The sequence below is a fragment of the Eptesicus fuscus genome, chromosome 12, assembly GCF_027574615.1.
Source record: "Eptesicus fuscus isolate TK198812 chromosome 12, DD_ASM_mEF_20220401, whole genome shotgun sequence".
In the NCBI taxonomy this organism is placed as follows: domain Eukaryota; kingdom Metazoa; phylum Chordata; class Mammalia; order Chiroptera; family Vespertilionidae; genus Eptesicus; species Eptesicus fuscus.
This window is the reverse complement of record NC_072484.1, coordinates 70,937,188-70,957,907: the sequence shown is the minus strand read 5'-3', so window position 1 is coordinate 70,957,907 and position 20,720 is coordinate 70,937,188. Positions and strand designations below refer to the sequence as shown.

At 46.2% G+C, this 20,720-nt stretch overlaps 1 long non-coding RNA gene across 5 annotated transcripts in view; it reads left to right on the top strand.

The window, feature by feature from the left end:
* The window catches only part of LOC114229138 (uncharacterized), a 269,792-nt gene that overhangs the window by 176,404 nt on the left and 72,668 nt on the right, over positions 1 to 20,720 (top strand). The window contains exon 1 of one of the 5 annotated variants that reach the window (XR_008557618.1): positions 975 to 1,030. The exons of the other annotated variants lie outside the window; for them this stretch is intronic. This is a non-coding gene — a long non-coding RNA (uncharacterized LOC114229138). Of the gene's footprint in view, positions 1 to 974; positions 1,031 to 20,720 lie in introns of those variants that run through there. 5 annotated transcript variants of the gene reach the window in all.

Here is a 20,720-nt window from a genome sequence, read left to right as displayed (position 1 = left end):
ATGGTAGCCCTTGTTATGCTATCAACTTACTTGAGTTTGGCCGCACTGTCCAAAGAACCAGCTGAGATTCTCCGAGTAACAGAAGAAATTGCCTATTGCTGTCATTGTGATTCTGAGTGAAAGGGGGCAAGATTGGTTTAGCCTTTTCTTCATGTTTCATTCCGTGGTTTGCTCAAGTTTTCCATGACCCATAACACCATCTGATAGAAGATTCTCAGGGCCTGATCATTTTCAAATGTTTATTTGCTTCTCTGCTCGCTAAGCTGTTCATGCCTATTTATCACCTGAACTAAAGAACAGGGCTGGCTCTGTCAGCCAGTAAATAGCTGACAGATGAGGTTGTATAATGAGAAAATTAGAACTTCACAGCTCCCGTGCAGGCTTAGAGTCCACTGTAATAGCTTGGAGCCCGCAGCAGCTTCTGAGTGGAAGGGAGACCTGATTCCAAGAAGAAATATGATAATTGGAGGCCTGGGGGAGGCCAGACGGCTTTGGCCAAATAGGAAATTACCTTCGGTTGCTCTGTTGCTATAATTCAGCAACTCCAATTATCACAAGGTGATAAAGTGTTGGACTGTGTTGTATAACACCTTTCCTTGTACATGTCCGTACCCATTAAAGGAGCTTTAATGAAATCATTATCCTTATGATACCTAATTACAGTAGATATTACTCCCACGATCAGTGTAGGGCTAGTGAAATATAAGGAATCAAAGGACGGTGCAATTAATATAATACGTGAAAACTCCTCTGTGCTGCTTCAGGTTTAGGGCAGGGGTTGGGTGCTTCCAGGGGGTGCAGAGAGAAACATAAATCAGGACACAGCTTCTCTGGGAGGGAAGCAGGAGTAAATGCTGCTAGACTAAGGGGCTGATTATTACTCAAGCAATAAATGGGATTCTAAGCTTTCTGGTTGCCATGGCAGATAAAGAAACAAAAAGTCCGTAGAGTTCTTTTCTTGACAACAGGCAGCACACGCGTGTATCCATCCAAATGGCATCCCCCTCCGCCCCGCTGCAGCTTAACCCAAGTAGGAACTTATCACTTGGATTCTGGTAGCTGCCTCTTTCCTTTACCCTCTCTCTTCCTTGTCAGTCCTCCTATCCTCCCTTCTTCTCGTCTCTCCTTTAATCCAGAGAAACAGAGGTGATTAGACTTTACCATTGGGTGTGCATCACTCCAGACCTTTCTCTAGGCTCAAGAGTGACTCCCAAGTTTCTTTGTACATCTTTCTGGGAAGAAACAGTTGGACGTCTTAGCCAGGCTAGAGATTCTGTCAGGATTTTGAAACCATTTGATAGAATGATGAGCCTAGAAATGCCAATCACCTCTCCCTGCCTGATGGGCTTCCTGGGGGAGTTACGTGCTAGAAACAGATGCCCAATGGGAGATGCAGAACTGCTTTTTTAGGAATGGAGACAGTGACTAACACCTACCGGTGCAGAAGTCTGGTTGCTGCTGGGCCTGACTCCCACTTGGAAGCAGGAAGCAAAGAGCCTCACACCGCACACATTTTATCACCGCGACCCTGCCCATTAGCACCCATGTTCAGTCAATGTCTTAGATTTTGATCAGTTAGACTGGTGATACCTCTTCCCTTCGGGGTAGTTAGGGGAGAGATTGCTGGGGCTCATAGCATCTTTCCTCTGTGGGATTGAGGAGCAGCACTGCCCCCACACCTGCACCCAAGTCCCTTCCCTGCATCTGCACAGCTTTTTCTGTCCTGCAAACCTTGGGAAGCCCAACAGACATTTGCACCAGCTCCAGTATCCAGTCTCCCTGCTTCTCTGGGCATTTTCCTTCTGACCCTTTTCTGGTGAGAGTCCGGCCTTTCACCCCTTAAAGACTGGAGATGCCTGGCCAGGTGTGGTACTCTTGGCACTGCCTCTTCTCTCGGCCTTCCTTTTCCTTCCCAGGTTTGGGATTGGAAACTTCTGCCTTTGGTGCTGGAAGGCAGACTGTCCTGTGTTCTCCTCAAGCAGAAAGCATCTCAGCCATTCGGGAGGGCCTGCTTGTGCTGGCTCTGATTGCATCTGCCAGGCATTGACATAAAAGCTCTTTGGACCGATCACGCAGTCATTCCTTGCAAAGTGGCGACAAGGTGCCAGGCTCTCTCTCTCTGTGCAGGTGTGTATGTGTATGAATGTGTGTACATAAATCAGAGTCTTTCCTCCCCATCAAATTTATTTCATTTATTCAGTATTCATTGAGCATGCACCATATGGCAAGAGCTGTACAGCTAAATACTGGGGAGATAGAGGCAAAAAGACCTGGCATCTCTTCTCATGGATCTTAGATTCTGACAGGAGATAGAGGACCCCTATTCCCACCCCCTCCAGAAAGTAAAAAAAAAAAATAAAGTATAAGCCATAATTCTATGATGCTATAGGTACAAGGTGTTTCCCTTACAAAGTTTTATTCACGTTTCTTGAAACAGTGTGGTGCAGTAGGTAGTGCATGAATAGGTTATCTAAGCTTTCTAAGCTTTGTTTTTCTCAACTGCAAACGGGAGATTCTAGCTTGAACTGGCTTGAGTGGGCAATCCCTATGAAGGTTCATTTCTAAATACAGTGCCTAAAGTGAAAACCGAGTATAGTCAAAATTTCTCCCTTGAAAAATCTCAAACCCTTATATTTTCAGTATAGTATAATATATAAATTCATAACATAAGCAATTCATAGGCAATCACATGGAGTATATGAGTTAATATGCAGACTGCAATTTATAGTACTGTGTTTGTAAATATTTTTTTAAAGGTTTGACTATGTCAAACTGTCAATATTTGGATATTTTAGACCTATAAAAATGATAATTTCATGTTATTGAACCTAATAAATTGCTATTTTTCTCTTTTGCTTTTGTATAGCATTAAGGTTATTCTGTATGGAACACCAACCTCAAAGGATTGCTATGGAGCTATCTTTGATGGTGGTGATGGTTGTACAACTTCATAAGTTCACTAAAATCATTAAATTGTACACTTAGGATGACTGCATGTTATGATACACTAGAGGCCCGGCGCATGAAATTCGTGTGCGGGTGCGATCCCTAGGCCTGGCCTGCAATCAGGGCCATCTTCCCTGGCTGACTGCAGCTGGCCCTGGCCCCCACCACCACCCACCCCTGGTTCCCCGTTTGCCATCAGGCAATTGGAGCCTGCTGGCCAGGGGGGAGGGGAGTGGACCTAGAGGTCGGCTGTTCCTGCTCGCTCCGGCCCTGCCCCCGCCCCCGCTGTGAGTCGCCCTCTGTGTGTGGGGTGACCGGCGGGGTGGGGGCCTTGGTCTGGCACTGCCCGCATCCCCTGCCACCCACCCCCGGTTTCCCGTTCGCCATCAGGTGATGGGAGCCTGCTGGCCAAGGAAAGGGACCGAGAGGTGGTCAGTGCACCTCATAGTGACTGGTCGAGCGGTCGTTCTGGTCGTTTGCCGTTAGGGTCAATTTGCATATTGCCCTTTTATTAGTTAGGATAATTATACTCAGTAAAGATATTAAAAAGAATGAAGGAGCTTGCTTGGGACAGATGTGTGGTTGAGTTTGGTATGTAGTGTTTCCCATTGTCCCTTTTGATGGGGAATCTCATAACATCCCTGTGAGGCAGGAAAGTCAGGTGTGGTCTCTATAAGGAAAAGACCCAGAGAGGTGAGGTGCCTGGGCAGGGTCACAAAGCAGGTACATAGCAAAGTTGGGGAGGAAACACCATCTGGGGCCCCAGGCCAGTTCCATTCTTTCCCCTACTGGGGGGTCCCCCTCCCACTACTCTGGCTCAACGTGCTTTGAGGAGCCCGGAGTCAGAAGGCTGTGGAAAATGGATTTGCACAACTGCCTCCCTGGGGAGCCCACTTTGGAAATAATTTGTGACCTGTAATTGACCGTGACGTTACAAAAATTGGAACCTGAAAATCACAAACATGCTGGGTTATTAGATGGTGAAATTGCAGTTTCCCGTCAGCCTGCTGCTTCCCGACTTCTCATTCTTATTTTGGGGCTGGAGCTTGCAAATCCCCACAATTGACCCCCTCCTTTGCCTGTGTGGGCTTGGGCCACCTGGTTCCTCTGCTCAAGGGAAAGTGACAAGAGCCCTGGTCTCCAGCCAGGTGAGCCACTAGAGGAGGAGAGACAAGCTCTCCTTTATCTCATCAAGTCACACCCTTCCCTTTGGAGGAAGGGTGTGCATGTGATCTGAGCAGGCACAGGCTCCGCCGTCACTGAGCCCTAAAGGGCTGACCTGGTCACCTTTCCTTGGAACTTGTTCCCTCTTTGCTCAGGTTGCTCCAAGTCAACCGGAGCTATTCCTCCAATGTGCCATCATATTCCTTTCCCCAGGCCTTTGCACTGGCTGTGCCCTCCACTTGAAATGTCCTTTCCCCAGACGTCTCATGGCCAATTCCTTTGAGTTTTTGCCCAAATGTCACCTCAATGACCTCTACCCTGACCCCCATATTTAAAACGGTGGCTCTCCCAGCCACTCCAGGTTTTGTATCTCCTTACTCTGCTCTGTTTTCCCCCACAGCGCCCGTCAACATACTGTATAATTTATTTCTCGCATTTACTATTCATTGTCCTCTCTCCTCACTAGAATGGAAGCTGCAAGAGGGCAGTGATATTGTCAGTTCCTTCATTGATATTAGAACTTCATGTTATATTTATAATAACAGTTTCATTGTGAAATAAGCCACATACTATACAATTTGCCTATCAAAAGCATATAGTTTAGTATATACACCCCTACATTCATTGCAGCACTATTTACAAAACCTAAGATTTGGAAGTGGCCCAAGTGCCCCTCAGTAGATGAGTGGATAGAGAAGCTGTGGTACATTCACACAATGGAATACTACTTGGCCATAAAAAGAAGGAAATCTTACCTTTTGTGACAGCATGGATGGACCTAGAGGGTATTATGCTAGGTGATATCCTGTGTGTGGTCTTTTCCCACAACATGTAGAACAGCGCTGTACATACAGGTAGAAGTTGGGCACATAACAGGTGTTCAGGGAGTATATTTTGAATGACCAGCTGAAAGAATCATGGCAGATAAGCTCTTATATTGGAATGCCCCAAAGTCTTTCTTCCCAAATCTGTGTTGTTCCTTTCTAGCAGCTCTGAGGGTGGAGCAAACATTGTTGGTGCCACACTCAGAGCCCCCCCACCTCCACCCCTCACCCACCTCAGAGGTCACCTAAGACAGTTCTGGTAGATGGTGGCAGCTTAGTGTCTCTTCGCCTGAGAGAAATCTCTGGCCACAGAGGATATTTGGTCTGCATGTAGGCCAGCCACAATTTCTGGGGACTTAAGAGCAACTCAGTCAATCAGGGGTGAATGTTGGTGATAAATAGTCCAGCTTGCTCGTCAGTCAGGGGAAAAATCCTGACGTATAATCATGGTCTCCAGAGAGTACCCTAGTGGCCCAGAGTGGTAACCTACATCCGTTATGGGCTTGTCCTCGCTCTGTCTCATTTCCTCACTGCCTCCTGGAGCTTCCTGTAATCACATCCCAAATAAGCTGTTCATACCTGAAACCTTGCTGAGTTTCCACTCCTGGTGGAGTCCCCCCAAAGGTGACCTTAGGCTTTCATGTCTATGAACAGCCCTGTAGGTCGGCAGAAGGCAGTAGCTGATCAGTAGCTGATCAGCGGTGTTCTCATGGGGCACCAGGCGGAGGCTATTTGACTGGAATTGGAACCTGAGAGGTTTGGAGTTGGGGCTAATCAGTTGTGACTGCTGTTTCCTGGATGCACAGGGAGGCTGGGTGGGCACACCTGAGAGCTTGGGAAGCGTCTGACACCAGGGATTATGTGGAATGCCCCTGGCCAGGGCCGCGGGAGAAAGGTGCAGACATGTGTGCTCAGGCTCCCAGGAGTCACCATGGGTGCAGAACCTGCTATATAATTAGTGGGGCCCAGTATAAATGAAAATGCAGGGCCCTGGTTAAAAAAATATTAAGAATTTCAAGATGGTGACAGCAGAGCATTATAGCAAGTGTGGGACCTTCTGCACACGGGGCCTATGAGACTGCTCAGGTCGCATGCCCGTGAAGATGGCCCTGCTGGATGCTTGGTCCCCCTCAAGACCCACATCCGTGTCCCTGGTGTCTGCTTTAGAGACATCCCTTCATCCGTGCTTTTCCAGGCCAGGCCCTCCTTGTGGTCCCTGTCCTGGGTATCTGCCTTCCAGTCATACTGTGCCCAGAGGGATGGTTGTAGAACAAGCTGCAATCACTTGCCCCTGTCCTCAGAAGTCTCTAATAGCACCCCACTGACTGACTGTGGTTTTTAAATGTGATCAGCAGGACCCCTCTGGGCTCTGGGCTTGCTGCTGAGGGGGTGAGGTTGTCTCGCTGCTTCCCATCCCATTTCAAACACAGCAGAGCCATTTTAATCTGTTTTGCATATATATTGGGCTTCCATATATGCTTTCATTTGAGGACATGTTTCTACTCCTAAAATAAAAATAGTTCTGGAAACTACCGGCCACAGAACTAAATCCAAACTTCTTAGCTCAGTATTTAATGTCTGTAATGTGCCAGCTCAGAAGTTGGCAAACTTCGGTCCACAGGCCAAATCCAGCCAACTGCTAAGGATAGTTTTCACAATTTTCTAAAGTGGTTACATTTTAAGTGATTGTATAACACCCGACATTTTATCCTCAGTTTTGCCTTTTGGTCTGTGAAGCTAAAATATCTACTATCTGGCCCTTGAAGAAAAAGTTGACTGACCCCTGATCTAGCCCTGACTTTCCTTTCCCCGATGAACACCCAGGACTTCGCACACTTTCGCTATAAAGCCTGGCTCAGCACCTCGTTCTGAGGGAAGCTCATCAAATAGAAAGCTACCAGGGCGACTACCAGCCCAGCTCGCTGTCCTGGCATCATCATTTATATTAATTGAGCCCTTTTCACTCTTTTAAGTGTCTTCTCTGGGCAGGAAATGATATGGTCATCCTATATGTAACTGACAGGAGAATTGAATGAAAGATAAAAAGCAACCAGCAAATTGTGTGATGAGTTATATTATCTTTGATTCTAAGGGCAGCTGCTAAAGAGGGTCCCAAGTTCTGGCTTTTTGAGCTAATACCCAGGAATGACAAGCATTAGGAAAAAGAATGGCCTTGAAAATAATTACTATGCTTCCATCGAATACGTGATGGGTTTCTAGAACTAATGGCATCTTTGCTTGCCTAATTTCCTTAAAAGGATTTAACCAATCTATCTGATTTTTAAAAGCAGCATGAGGTATGTTAACGGAAACCCATGTTGGGACACAAATGTAATCTCATGCTAGGTACGGAGTATAGTGTTTAGAGAAAGGCTGTATTTAGGGGGTGAGGGAAGGAGTTGTCTTTTCGTCGGCTGCTCTTAGGAAATGAAGCATGTTGCCACTTTTTGTGCCTGGAGCCCAGCATGGGTGTTTATCTGTAATGGGTCCAAATTTTAGAAGATGCCGACTCCAAACGACCTGGATATTATCCAAATAAGTGTTTTAAAATTCCCAATAATAACTAACCGACCATGAAGAATAACTCAATTGTGGATGACTCTAATTTTATTTCTAAACAAGCGCCTGCAGAAATCCTGGAGTTTAACATGATTTAAAAAGTTAAGGTACGGAGGCATACTTCTTAATGATCTCCCTCTCATTCTGTTTTGTAAAATCCATCCAGTCAAACAGCATAGTTTTAGGGAGCATGTATGCTTCTAGACTCTGGACTAGACTCCAGGAGGATGGAAAGGATAACCCCCCACACACTCTGTCTCCCAGGGGCCTGCTGCACAGATTTAGAGCCAGTTGGTGCCCCCTGTGGTAAGGTAATGGCCCACTCGCCAGGCGAGGGGCTCTGAAATCATGAACAGGCTTATTGTTTATTACTGTGATAAGTGGTTTAAGGAACAATAAAGCAGGGTAAAGGAATCGGGAATGATGGAGTTGGTGTGTTTATACAGGATAGTCTGGGAAGGTCTCTCTGGGGAGTGACATCTGAGCAGGGACCTACAGGAAGTGGGTCCACAAGGTTTTATAATCCTTATTCTTCATTCTTGATGTGCTGTGTCAGTGTGTTTGGTATAAGGTCTCTAACTCCCCTCTAGGAGCCTCAGCTCTCCTAATAATAAAGACCAGTTTTTCTCAAGGCCCAAAGGAAAAACTTCAAAGAACTGCATGAGCAGCTTCAACCCCTGTTACGCCTGGTAGCTGCCTTCTGCGAGGTTACAGACAGTCCTCCCCTATTGGTAAGTGGGGGAGAGGGGCTGGAAGTTCAGCCCAAGGAGAGGGTGTGGTAGACTAGGAATAACAGGCTCTGGAATGTAGGGCACCTCTTAGGGTTCCCGCTGAGATAAGGTGGCTGCTATTACTGACAACTCACATTTGTTGAACATTTGCCTTGTGCCAGGCAGGGTCATGACCTTTCCATGCATTAACTCAGTTGATCCTCCCAACATGCTAAAGATGAGGAGAGGTAGGAGGGTTTAGGAGGCAGAGATGATGGAAATGGGCCCCTGCACTGTACGTTTCATGAGGGTTGAGGCTGTATCTTTCTTGCTCATTACTGTTACCTCAGGAATTAGCACAGTGCCTGGATAGTATCAATGCACAATAAATGGTTTTGAACGAATGGACGAGTGAACGAATAGCACTAATGAAAGCACAGAGGGAGGTGTGTGTGGAAAGCTATGTTGGGATTTGGAGTGGAGACAAGGAAATAAGTACATAGTGTATTTTTCCTGGGACATAAGAGGGTTCTGTTTTCCAGCTTCCCTTAGGATTAGCTTGGGGCTGTGGGACACTTCTGATCATGGACTCGTGGGAGTGGCTTTTGGGCTGATGCAGTCAGGAACATACATGCCTCCCCCAATTCTCCCTTCCCCTGTGGCAGTAACATTGGAAGCAACATAGCAAGATGGCAGAGCCATAAAATGTAACAGCCTGGATCTCTGAGTCACTGCATGGAAGAGGGCCACCTAATTAGCACCAGATTTTATGTGGGTGACATAGCTCTGTTATATTAGCCACTGATATTTGGGGATTTTTAAGTTGTTATAGTATATCTTATTCTATTCTGACTAATACAGGATCAGATTGCCAGGGGCCTTGAATGCTGGGCTAAGGACTCTCTGCTCTTAAAGAGCAATAAAATCCACCAGCAGATTTTGTCCTATGCCTATTGAGTCCCACATACTCATCTAGCGGAGGTCTGTCTGTGGGTGTGAGAAAGCCTGAGAGCTTATCCCTGCGATTGTGGCAGGTGACTCAATGTCACGAGAATTTGGTACCCTATGTCCACTTGAAAGACAAGAACCAGACAGATTCCTGCTGAGAAAAGCCCTCTCTTCTTTCCCCCTGGCCCAGTGGTCATTGTGGCAGTCCAAGCACGTTGGCTGGACTCCAGAATGGTCTTAGCAAAAAGGCCTGATCAGAGACTAAAGTGTCAGGTCGGGCTGGATGTGAATTTTATTTTGGGATGTTGAAAGTGGCTCAGACTTCAAAGTCTATATGATTGCTGATAAAGAAACATACCTTACATATTAAGACAATGAGGCTGAAGGAAGAAAAAAACAGTGTATCAATTTAATCTTCAAATGGTTTATTTTTGAAAAACAGGAGCACACTTTACGTGAAACTATTCTGTGCTTTTCTTATTTATTTATTTTACTTTATAACATGCCATGAACATCTACCCTAGTCTCTTTATGAGAGCTTCTCCTTTTACAGAATGGTGTACCATCCTTAAGAAAGCTTGAAGCATTCTACTCTGGATGGACTGATTGATTGTCTCTGATTTTTCAGCACAGTGTGTTACAAATAAGGCAACGATGACTACCCTTGTACACATCCCTTTGTGCACGGCCAAGTGTTTTTGTCGTGAAATGTCTGGGTCAGAGGGTATGAGTTTTTTTGTTTTTTTTCAACTTGATAGGTGCTGCCAAATTGCTACCCTAAAGGGATGTGATAATTTACACTTCAGAGAATGGTGATTTTTAATGGACCGATTCCCCTGAGAAACCCAACACCTGCCTCGTGGTCGGGTATGAGGTGGAGCCCGCAGACCTTTGGAACATGTGTTTGACTTAAACTCTTTCATTTAATCTGTGGCTCAGATCCTGCGCAGGAATCCAATCCAACCCGCAGGTGTTCCCCTCCACAAAGCGCACATTTAAGCCCTGAAAAATGGGAGGACTTAATCCAGTCTCTATCAGATCTAAATCAGAACATTTTTCCCCTTTTGCCATTTTAAATTACCTCTCAGCTCAGCCCCAGACTGAGTAATTCAGAGTTAATGGGATATGAAAGTCATGGTCCGTGGCATGATTGCGGGTACCTAGCCAGAGGCAAGCAAGATTTATTCTCTTGGAACCCAACTGGGTTGAAAAGGGCGATAAATCAGCAGGGCTATTGCTAGCTCCCCTTCTGCGGCAAGATTCATTCCAGTTTATCAGAATAATCATCTTAGGCCCTGAGGCTGGAGATAAACAGCCAAATACAGAGCCCCCTATGTGGTAAGAGGCCGAGATGTCTTTCTGAAATCTCTTTTCCTAGATATGTTTGGATGGGGGTGGGTGGGGGCCTTGTTACCTTCTCTCGCAGTCCAGAGAAAGGAATTAATCTGTGTTCCCCTAAGAGGCCGGATTTTGTGCCCAGGAGCACTGCTGGCTGCAGCTTCTGGTCGATCTGGCGATGTTGTATAAAAGAGGACTTGGCGTCTCAGGCTGATTCATGTTGTCCTGTGCCCCGAATCCAGGGACACCTTCCTCCCTGACTTGGTCCTCCCACTGTCCTCCATTCTGGCTTTTGGATCCTCTTGGGTTTTCCTTTTACTGGTGTCATTCCCTCAGTTGCTATCATGCTGTTTTTGTGGTGGTTGCTAGACCCACTTCGTTGGTAACCACAACATGACACAGGGCAAAAGTCATTAAATGATCAGTAGCATTGGAATCTTAAAGGGGCTTGTGTGTACATGCAAACACACAATTACCTCAAATGAGATACCAAAGTGGCAAGAGCCAGCATCGACTGGCCACTCACTCAGGCTTAAACCAAACTTATTTACTATCTCATTTTATTCCTCAGAGAATTCTGTGAGGTGGGCATTGCTGGTATACCCAGTTTACAGATGAGGAGACTGAGTCTTGGCCCGTTAGGAGCCATCTTGTTCTTCTCACATGTCCCTGCCCAGGTCTTTAGATCCAGTTCCTATTAATTTTCTAGATTTGATTAGCACAAGGAGATCTTCTTGAGAAATGCTTTGTTCTGGTCCCCAAGTATTCAACATATTCATTGTAGGAGATGCCATTGGTGTCCCACACATATTCCATCATACAGCCCAAAAGGCCACCTACAGAGTGTTCCCAGGTACATCGAAGGCTTCCAGTAACTTCTCTGCCCAAATGAATAAGTGAAGGCTGTTTCTGGGTGTCATAATAATCATAGCAACAAAGCATGATTCAGTACATACTGTGTTCCAGACACCTTTCTAACTGCTTGGCGTATATTAACCCTTCCAATCCCCATAGTTGGCACTCACTGCCTATTTGCTGGATGAACTGAAAACAGGCATGAGGAAATCAGGTCCCGGTGGAGCCGCTGGATGTGCCTCAATCCACGGAGTAACCGGAACTTTCTGGTACATTCCAGGCTTCTGGATAGAGCTTCCACCTCCCCTTCAAAGTTGATGGTATTTCCTAACCTTATAAAGCCATCTCAGAGCCAGGTCCTAGGGCGCTGCGTCTGGCCTGGTGCGTGCAGTTTCTAGGCCATTTCTCCCCCCTGCCAGGAAGACATAGAAGCTGCCGCTTCACCGAGCCCCCTAATAGCCAGGCCTTATTTTCCCTGCCACCCGGGGCTCTCACTCACCATGAGCTTACTCTTGTGAGCTCTACACCACACACTGTAAAAGGAAAATGGTAATTAGAAGAAATGCTTGAACAGGAGAACTTTCGTGGAAAATACTTTAGTTAAACGAAGCAGTGAAGATTGCCTTAAAGTATTACTAGTATTCCCCCCTCTTACCCCCCCAGCATAGCCATTCTCCTTGTGCAAGGAGGAGACGAGGAAGTACACAGGGTGTGTTGTGCCTCTGTGGGCACCATCTCCATGGGGCTTGGGGTCAGGGCGGTCCCCTGGCTGCCATGCCCGAGTGGTTGATGAGACCTGCAGCTTTGGCTTTGTCCCCCTGCACATCTCATCAGCCTGGGACCAAAGGCCTAGCCCAGCTAGATGGAATTTAACCGGATTACACCTGTATTAGGGCCTCCATCTGAACCCCAAACAATTGCACAAGGAGAAGATTGGGGAATATACCATGGCAGTCCATACAAGGACATCCCAACTCCTGCTTGCTTTCTCTATAGCATTTATTATCATCGGGAACTATGTTATTTCTTTGTTGCCTTATCCCACCTGGACTGGAAAGATCATGGGGGCAAGGATTTGCTGGTCTGGTTTGCCTGGGCACCAGTGCCATGCACAGAGGTTGGCACATAATGGGCCCTCTGGGATATGGCACGTGGGAAGATCCTTTGACTGCTCACTGCAGAATCCCCAATGTCTAAAACATTGCCTGGTACTTAGTTGGGCTTCTAGAACATAAAGTCTGAGTAGGGACTGTGTCTCTTCGATGCTGTGTTTGCAGTGTTTAGCAGCCTACTAGGCACTCTAGGATAGAATCAGGAAACCTTCTCCATAGAGGGACAAATAGTCAGCATTTCCAGCTTTGTGGGCCATGTGGTCTCAGGCATAACTACTCAACTTGGCTGTTGTAGTGTGAAAACAGACAGTCCATAAACAAATGGGTGTGGCTCTGACCCAATAAAACTATATTTCCAAGAACAGGCAACAGGCTGGATCTGGAGTAGCTTACTGACTCCTGCTATAATATATGCTCCATAATAGCAGGTATCATTTTTTAATCTATGAATCTACTCCCCATATCTAGAACAGTGCCTAGCACATGGTAAGTATGCAATAAATATGGAATGAATGAATGAATGAGTGAATGAATGAAAGTGGTTTTAGTCAACAGTTTCCTATGGGTCAGAGAGGAGGCAGATAACAGAAATCTCCTTTTCTCTAGCTGGTTTGATCAATATTATTCCCAAAATTGGGAGTCTAGAGTGCTTGGAGGGGACTGGAGTGGAGCTGGGACAAGTGATTTTGTCACATGGAGAATGGTGGAAGGAACTGGAGAGATTGAGCCTGGAGAAGGGAAGGGTCATGGAGGAAACATAGTTTATATATTGAAGGACTTTCCAGAAGTTAGTTAGTAGTCGTGGGACTTGGCTGATATGAGTAGCTTGGTAAGAGAATGAGCTCTCAATCTATTGGGAGCATTTGAATAGACATGGGGATGCTGTAGAAGGGATTCAAATATTGGGTGGGGCGGGATTTGATGATATTTGGTCCTTTCTGACCTCAAGAACCCTCCTCACATGCATGTCTACAGCACTATTCCCCAGGTGACAGATGGTGATTGCCCTTCAGAGAAACCAGACTCCTCAGCCTGGTATTGGAGGCCCCTCAGGATTGGCCCCAGCCAACCACTCCTACCTCAGTGCTCCTGTTCGCCTGTAATCTGGTCCCCCTCAACAAACGCCATTCTACATCCTCCAAACTCCTGGCCTTTGCACATACAGTCCTGTATTAGTTTAGGTTCCCCCAGAAGGAGAACCTGAGGCAGAGATTCAAGGACAAGTAGTTTGAGACTTGATCCCATGAAGCCCTGAAGGGAGAATGGGAAAGTGAGATTGGGAAGGGAAGGTAGCCAGTAGACTGGTTATCAAACCTGTGGTGATGGAGTTTAACCCCCATGGGAGTTTCCAGGAGTCAATGGAGAACACACCTCAGAGCTATCCCACCTGAAGAGTGAGAGAACTGTGCTATTTACACATCAATCCCCCTAAGTTGTTAGCTAAGGGCTACTTTTGGGGTGGCATGGGAGAGTAGGGTCAGGAGGGGCTAATTTCCTAGCACCTCCTGGCCTCCACTTGGGTAAAAGTGAGCATTGGTAGCAGGAGAAAGACCCCAGACAAAACCTGCAGGTAATAGCAGTAGGAAGTCCAGCACTGATGTGCTTTAGGGTGAGGGGCCATGAGGAGGGCACCCAGCAAAATGGGCTAAAGCTTCTTTCTGTTTGGAACCCCCGAGCTCTCTTCTGCTCTGATTTTGGTTTCTCCTCATGGTCACACAGGCTGCTATCTGGGACTGGAGAGCACCTGGTGCAAAAAGGTGTTATGAGTCAAGCATTGATTGGCTCTAGCTCACATCAAATGAGATTTTGGTTGGACTAAAGGATGATTCACATGGATGTAATCCTACTTGCTGGTCCCAGGAAATGGATGAGATTCACTCATTTGGGCAAAGGCAGGTTGTATGTACAGCGATGGACAATGATAACACAAGATAGCCTGAGTGTGCCTTCAGTGTCCACACAGCCTCCCCTCTGACCATTGAACCACTTGATCCTAGTCATTGTCACGGTGAAACAAATCCACTCAGACCCTTAGGGAGAGAAAATTCACAACCCACTTCAGATCATATGATTCAGGCTGCTGGCCTTTATGGGGCCAGATCATTAAAGTTGCTTGAGCTCCCCAAGATGCAGTCTTCCAGCTTCCTCCCCACTGGCTTCCAGTGTGCCTTGTGAGTGGCAGAAAATAAGTGACAGGTTGGAAAGAAGTTCCACCCTTTCCATGTGCATCTTTCATTCATTTTTCATGCTATAAATATTGAGTGTCTCCTGTGAAACAAATGCAAACAAAACAGGGACCCAGCCCCGTTCTCATGAAGTTCACCTCCTAGTGGGGAAGATGAACTTTAATCAAGTAACCACACACGCATGTAATCACTGTATTAAGTTTGTGTGTGGATCTGTAGACTGCTTGCTTAACATTTCGGGAAGACTCGCTAGGCCCTTGCAAATTCATCTGTGCAGCTTCAGGAAGAAAAGCAGTGTGTGGTAGAGAGCAAAGGGGTGGGGTGAGTGTGCTGATCTTGTGGCGGCCGGTAATTACAGCTTGTGCATTATTAATAAGCAAACACTCTGTCCCTGCCTCCCAGTTATCTGCAGCTTTGGCCAAATGCTGTTAAGCTTGAACCCTGAGCCTCAAATAGGATGCTTTGTCTTCTTGTTTAATGAAAAGTTTTAGGAAATAGAGACCTGTTACCAGGGGCATGCAATTATTTCTGGCATCAAGAGAGCCCAATAGATCTTAGGAGGGTGCTGCTCGTGATAGTGGTGCTGTGGTGTCTGATGGCCCAGCCCAGCTTCCAGTGGGTGGGGACAACCAGAGGCAGCAGGGGGGAGGGGAGTAGAGAAAGACCCTGCTGTTTGCCCCCTGCTAAGAAACCAATTGGAAACGTGAGGGATGGAGCCGCTCCACTTGTTTCCTAACTTCATCTGTTTTTCCTGTCACTGTGAATTGCTTTCTAGTTCTCAAGAGCATAATGCAATATCAACCACTGTGACTGGGGTTTTCTTTTCGGAGGCAGTTAGCGCATTAACAAGAGGCAGTGCGAAGCCAGTAGAGCAGCTTTGACCCCTGAAGTCCATTATGCCCCAGGAAACTTCCCACACAGCCTCATCTACACACAATGACCCCTTAGGGCAGGTAGGGAATGGCCTTGACAAATGCAGAAGCCATTTGGGTCCATCTGCAGACGATGAACTTTGGCTTGAGAAAAGCAGAATTAAAAATAAAAATAAATCAGAAGTCCTACTCAGGTGAAAACAAGTTCAGATGTTGTTGAAAAATGAAAAGTGCGTGGATTTTACGCTCAGCTGTGTGACCTTGGATTTAAGGCAGCAGTGTGATATTGGGCATCTTGACATCTCTGAGCCTGTGATTTTTCATATGTAAATGTGTCTGTTCAACAAATATTTAAGATGAGATATCGCATTTAGGGATATGGACAGCTATGCTTTTAAGGGTCAGACATAGGAATGAGGTCAGAGAAGGAGAGAGGTGCATGGGACTCTGTCCCTTGGTGAGACACAGAAAGATGGCAAAAGGAACCTCTGCTTTGGGCATGTCAAGCATCCTGGGCCCCAGGAAGTATGGGTGAGATGAGGCAGATTTGAAAGGCCACCACCTAAAAGTGTCATGATCAAGAACAATTTGATTCTTGGCCTCAGGGAGACAATAGGAATGGAAGAGAGAAAGGTCCTCAAATTTTCTGAATACTTACTGGGTGCCAGGAAGCACATCACAAACATACTTGCATCATATTGAGTCCCCAACTATCCAGCTGGGTGGATATTTTTGCTCTTGTTTACAGATAACAAAATGAAGAGCCACACAGCTAGTAGATGGCAGAGCTTAGATTCAAACCCAGATTTGACATCTCTGGGTATTTAAATAATAATAACAGTAAAACTTCATCGAGGATGTGCCACCTGTCAGATCATCATTTGGATTATTTGACTTAATTTTCACAGCCACTTAATGAGGTACGGAGTATTGTGATTTTTACCAATGAGGAAACTCAAGCTTGGAGAGCTGGTGTGACTTGCAAATAGAAGGGGTTTCAAAGGAGCGAGCATGCCCTTGTGTGATTCCAAAGCTAGTGCTTTTAACCTCCTTATTGCATCATCCCACGTGTGTGTGAGTGGGTGCCCACGTTGCATAACTGGGGGCATCACTCTTGGCTTATGGAGAAAATAGAGGCCACGGGCAGGAGTGATATTTATCTAGCCAGTGAACGTGTGGTTTTTCAAGCACATTCATTGCTTCAAAAGAAACCAAGTCCAGTCTTTGATGGGCTGCACTCTGATGTGCTAACTGTAAGTTAACTCTTATCTGCCCATTAAAGCCAGACCTGTTAGGCAGCCCTCTCTCAAATCTGTTCCTTACAAGAAGCATGGGCAGCATTTCTTTTTAAAGGTATTTGTAATTCAGAGGCTTACGCTTAACTAGTTTACCCCCTTCATCTCCTCATTAGATCTCAGGCACCCCTTGGTCTTCTCATCTTTTTCCAGGATCTCTGACTGGGGGTGGTCATCTCCTCATCAATGAGCTCCTATAGCTGAACCCTGTATCTCATGGGTTAAAGGCAATTAAATGAGATAATGCATATGACATCACTTTAAAACCATAAAGGGCCACACAGATGCAATGGGATATTACTGTAAGTCTTTCTTGTTAATGAGTAGTAATGAGCTAAGCCTTCAGATCTTGAATGCTACAGAGACCTAATATTAACCATATGGAAGCCTAATTTTCAAAGAGGATTAGAATGAACTGGGAGACGAAGCAGAAAAAAAAAATTGGATTCGTTTCCCTCTCCTTATTCTCGAGATTTTGACCACAATCTGCATGACACTAAATGGTTGTGTGCGTTCTTAGCTAATTGCTTTAGGATAGCTGCCCCTACATTATTCTACATTTTCTTGGTCCTTTTGAAAGGGCCCTGGATTTTCTCTGTCAATTAAGTAACATCTCTAATTTGAGTTTGGGGAGGCATGGGTGCTAGAATTGAGAGGACACAGCAGAATTCAGGAAATCCCGTTTCTGGAAGTCAAGGTGTGGATGGAAACATTGCTGCCAGGATGGTATCACTGAACTGAGACTTGAGATATTCCATGTAATGTTCTGGCACAGAGCCTAGCACCGAAACCAGCAGTTAGATGTTCTAGTAGTATTATCATCATTAATCAATATTGAGTCTCTGATAGATACATAGGCATGTTTCAAGTTTGGATCTTGTTTTCTTGATAGTGGGGAGCCAGTGAAGATTCTTGAGAAGGTAGAGGGGTCTGAAGTTGGCAGGGGCAGTGGGCTAGAGAAGAAGGTTAAGACGTGAGAGATTATAAGACTGAACAGAACTTGGTGATTCATCAGCTATGGACTCTGAGAGTCTAGGTGACCCCCAAGTTTCTGGTTTGGGCTACTGGGTGGATACAGAAGGAAGAGCTATTGTGTGTGTGTGTGTGTGGGGGGGAGGGGGAGGGCCCGGGAGGCGGGATGATGAGCTATATACTTGGAGTCAGAACCTTCATTCAGTGGTTGACATGACTGTTGGGTTCCAGGACTCTTTTAGGATAATTCCCTTCATAGATTATTAGAGTCAGTTGTGCCCCAGAGGCCCAAACAGAACATGAAAAAGTAGGATCCTATATAATAAAAGGGTAATATGCAAATTAACCATCACTCCATCACAAAGATGGCGGCACCCATAGCCACAAGATGGCGGCGCCCAGTCCTCTTAGCCCCGCCGGAGTCCCCTAGTCCCGGGAAGGCGGCCACTGAAAGCGGGCAGCGTGAACAGCCTGGCAGAATGCTTGTTTCATCGCCATGGCGATGAGGCAAGAGTTCCGCACCCGGCCGCGGAGAGCCTCTGGGCAGCGAGTACGGAGTGACCAGGCCCCGCAGAGAGCTACTGGTGCACAAATTCGTGCGCAGGACTACTAGTAGAATTATAAAATTGGAAGAACCTTGGGTGATCTCTTAATCCAACCCCTTCATTATACAGTTGAGGAAACTGAGGCACAGGAAGGGGAAGTGTCTTAGGGAAGGCCATGTAGATACTTTATCAAGGATGTAGGTCAGGTATCTGAGCCCCACTTGCTCCTCGCATCCCAAGACCTGGAGCTTCTTCCCACCCTACCCACAATGTTAAGGATTGAATCTACCTCAGACCAAATAGTTTTCCCAAAAGAAGTTAGACTTAGTTAATTCCTCCAACTGGGGGAATATTTTTCTTTTTTAATTTTTTAAATTAAATTTTATTGGGATGACATTAGCCATCATGGACATAGAAGTTTCATTTGTGGATTACTAATTTACAAAATCTGTATATAGGACCATGTGCCTAACACCCAAAGTCAAATCTTCTCCTGTCACCTCATATTAGGACCCCTTTCTCCCCCTACCCCCTCCATCTGGCAACCACCACACTGCTGTTTGTGTTCATAACTTTCAGTTTTATATTCCACATATGAGTGAAATCATATAGTTCTTAGCTGAAATATTTCAAGCTTTGAGTATAACGTGTTTCCTTTTTAATGAGCCAAGTTTGTAGACATGTTAGTGCATGCACATGGCATCTGAAGAAGTGACTGTATGAATGGTGGAGGGTGGGGACATCAAACAGAGAGTTGAGTGCCTTGGAGGAGGAGAATGGGAGGTGGTCATAGGGTAGAAGAGGGAAGACTAATGGATAGGGGAACAAGGCCGGTTAGAAGTGCTGTGCTGGGGTGTGGAGGGAGGGGCACCCAGAGGGGTAATTAAAGAGAGTTTACAGAAAGGATAGGCCGAGTTAGAGGAAAGTAACAGGAGATGGTGAAGCACCAAAGGTCTTTCCCAACAGTGGGAAACTGTTACTCCTAGATCTGACGGGTAAGGAGTGGGCACAGTTACCAGTACCCAAGAGAGAGCTGTGACTTTAGGAGAGAGCTTTCTGACAGGAGCTATGGCCTTGGGTTCAGCAGGGAGGGAGCTGGAAAATAAACACCTTGACTTTTCTCTACTCCCACTCCTCTATCTCCATCCATTGCTCAGGCCCAGCCAACAACCAGAGAGCAAAAGAGGGTGGTGCTAGAGCCCAGAGGGGTCATTCTCGGGGTGTTCATTGCAGAAGGGTAGAGAAGGGTAGTTGGGGGCAGGAGTGGCTTAGGGGGGCACAACTAGCACAAGACACAAGTCAGACTTCCTCCCTTGCTTGGTCTTCCTACTCTTTTAAGCCAAACTGTGAAAGCCTGTCTTGTTACAAACCATTTTTGCAGCCCCCTCTTTGGGGGTTTTAGCTTCCCTATCCATTTTCCCCAGTTAATGTCACGCTCACAGCAAGCACCCCTTGGTGATGTGTCAAGTTTTCATCACTGCCTGACCTTTAAAAACTCATGCCCTCCCCCCAAGATCTCTGATGCATATGTTCTACTTCTCCCCCTGGGGCTATAAATGGCCAGAATGTCACAGCCTGCACCCATCTTTATCTGGACTTTTTGAAAACTTCTTTAAGTTTTAGGGTGTGTGACCAACCTTTTCTTGCTCATTAGGAACTCTGAGCTGATATGGTCACTTTCCCTCAAGGCTCCTGTACTTACACTTTGCCAGCCAGTCCCTCTTTGCTGGTCATAAATAGGTCCAGAGAAGCGAGTCTCACTGGGAGTTACGGAGCAAGGGAGGGAATCCAAGAATCTCTTCCATTCCCTGTCTTCAGTTAAGTGGGACTTGGAGCAGACAAATTAACCTCCCAAGACTTCTAGAGTTTGTCTGTTCTGGGCTCCTGCCTGGACTCTTTTGCAGTCCCTGAAGTCCTGTCTTAATTTCATCCCAGAACCCCAGCACCTTCTCCCCAGATGCCCAACATCTATCACTGCCTGCCCACCCGTGTGCCCAAATAATAGGACCTCCAAGTAATGCCTCTTTGCAGCCTCTAGTCATGTGTGAACTCAAATCCAAATCCATCTATCTGCCCATATCGCCACCCATATCCTTTACCATTTTCTCCAGGTTGATTAATCCCATGCATAGGAGACAGAATAATGACACCCCTCTCCCCAAGATGTCCATTGGTCTAAAACCCAGAGTCTGCGAATATGTTACCCTACTTGGCAAAAGGGACTTTACAGATGTAATTAGGTTAAAGATCTTTTGATGAGAAAATTATCTTGGATTATCCACATGGGACCAATGTAATCACAAGGATCTTTATAAGAGGAAGGTAAGAGGATCAGATTTAGAGAAGGTGATGTGATGATGGAAGCAGACGTTGGAGTGCTGCCATTGCTGGAAG